Below are 2,232 nucleotides of genomic sequence, written 5' to 3'. Positions count from 1 at the left end.
AAATTAAATGATGAACATATTACACCTTATCTACTTGATGAATTGAATGTACATAATGCACTGATGTTAACACCTCCTAGAATCATTCGTAGGAAACCAAAGTATCTAATTGACATTGATGAGAATATATTGAAGTCAATGCCCAATAAAATGAATGAATGAACTTGTAGGAGAATGGTTAAAAGATTATGGCAAAACTATTTTAATAACTTAAATCAAACTGCAAGATGTCAATTAATTGTTCAAATGATTAAAAATTTAAATTTTAGAGAGACAATGAAAATTCTAGGCCTAAGATCATCTCAAAGTAATAGTGAAAAAACTATTGTGATAGATGCATATCAAGCTATTGGTTCAAAATCACATACTAAAGATTCTAATGCTACTCGACGTGTCATTACATCAACCATAATGGGCAAGAAAATAAAAAAAGATCGTTTGATAAGCAAAACAAGTTAGTCATTAAACGTTAGTAGAACAACATTAAGTAAAGCATTAAAGAGGTAGGAAAAAATAGAGGAACCTAACAATAATTCTCTTTGGGCATTCTTGGGTAGACTACCACGCAAAGACAAGGTTGTTGTTGATGCACTAAAAAACATTAATTGAAATTTTTTGGCATGACAACACAAGAGTTTCGTCCAACCAAAGAGATGTTGTTAGAAGGTGAATTGGGTCTACAAATCGTGAGCCACATGCCAAACACTATTTGGATATGACTCAAACTAAATTTTATGAAAGATTCCTTCCAAATTTTCCTCAAATAAGAATTTCTCAAAGATTTTTTGAAATGGCAAAACCTTTTTATATTAAGATTAATCGTGTACGCACCATGTGTTGTTGTAGGATGCATATTGAATTTTCCATGCATTATGATATTTTTCATCATATTTGTTCTACTTTACACACTAACGATGTTTTGCAGGAATGTAATATACAAGCACCTCATAAGTCCGTAAGAGAATTTATTTCAAGTGTGCTATGTAATAGACATGATGGTTGCATTTATTATAAGATGCCTTGTTTGGAAGGTTCGTGTGCTATATGTGGTGGTTTGCAATGTTTACCAAGATGTGTACATTTGGAGAGCACACATGAAATTGGTACAAAATTAGTTTCTTTTAGAAAATACAAGACAATCACATATGGAGTTAAAGATGGAAAAGATTTGAAGAGATGTGAGCTAGTGAAAAATGATATATGTGTAGCTCAATTTATGAAAATGTTTCAAGAGAAACTAGTTTATGAGTACATAATGCATACACATAGAACTCGATGGTTAGATAAGCAATTCAAGTTATCTAAGGACACATTTCGTCTTGGCACCATTGTCTCTATTGTTGATTTCACTGCAAATTATACACTACAACCTCAAAATGAAGTGCAATCCATGTATTATCACTCTACACAAATTTCTATTTTTGTACACATAGCATTCATGCATGCAGATGATAGCATAGAGGAGGATAGAAAGGTTGTAAGAGAGTATCACTTCTACATAAGTGATGATCATACTCATTCATCAGATTTTGTACAAGGATTCTTTAAATTTTTGAAGAAACAGTCCATCAAATTTTGACAATTTTTTGGACTCAAGGCACTCGAGAGATCGCACCGGTACGGTATGACTCTCGATGTTCTAGCACTTTGGGATGCATGAAAAAGGCATGCCTAGCATAAACTTGCCCACCCAGAAGCACTCGTGATGTCAGTTTGTGCACACGATGAACTGAATCAATTCTAGCCAATCTGACAACTTTGCATTGCATGCAACTGACAGTTTTTGCAGCAGATGAAAAAATGCTACCAATTGAAAATGGCTCCGAATCATCAAAAACTGAGATAGGCTATTGTAGAGGAGCCTCATGTGACCCCATGAGTTCAAATGGATCAACCATATCTATCCTAGATTTGAAGAAAAAATCCATCAAATTTTGATAATTTTTTGGACTCAGAGCACTTGAGAGATCGCACCGGTACGATATGACTCTCAACGTTTCGACACTTTGGGATGCATCACAGGGGCATGCCTAGCATAAACCTGCCCACTAGGTGCACTCACGATGTCGGTTTGTGCACACAACAAACCAAATCAATTCTAGCCAATCTGGCAACTTTGCATTGCATGCAACTGACAGTTTTTGCAGTAGATGAAAAAATGCTACCAATTGAAAATGGCTTTGACTTGTCAAAAACTGAGATAGGACATTGTAGAGGAGCCTCACGCGACCC

The sequence above is a fragment of the Cryptomeria japonica genome, chromosome 2, assembly GCF_030272615.1.
Source record: "Cryptomeria japonica chromosome 2, Sugi_1.0, whole genome shotgun sequence".
Classification (NCBI taxonomy): domain Eukaryota; kingdom Viridiplantae; phylum Streptophyta; class Pinopsida; order Cupressales; family Cupressaceae; genus Cryptomeria; species Cryptomeria japonica.
Note: the sequence above shows the minus strand (reverse complement) of the source record.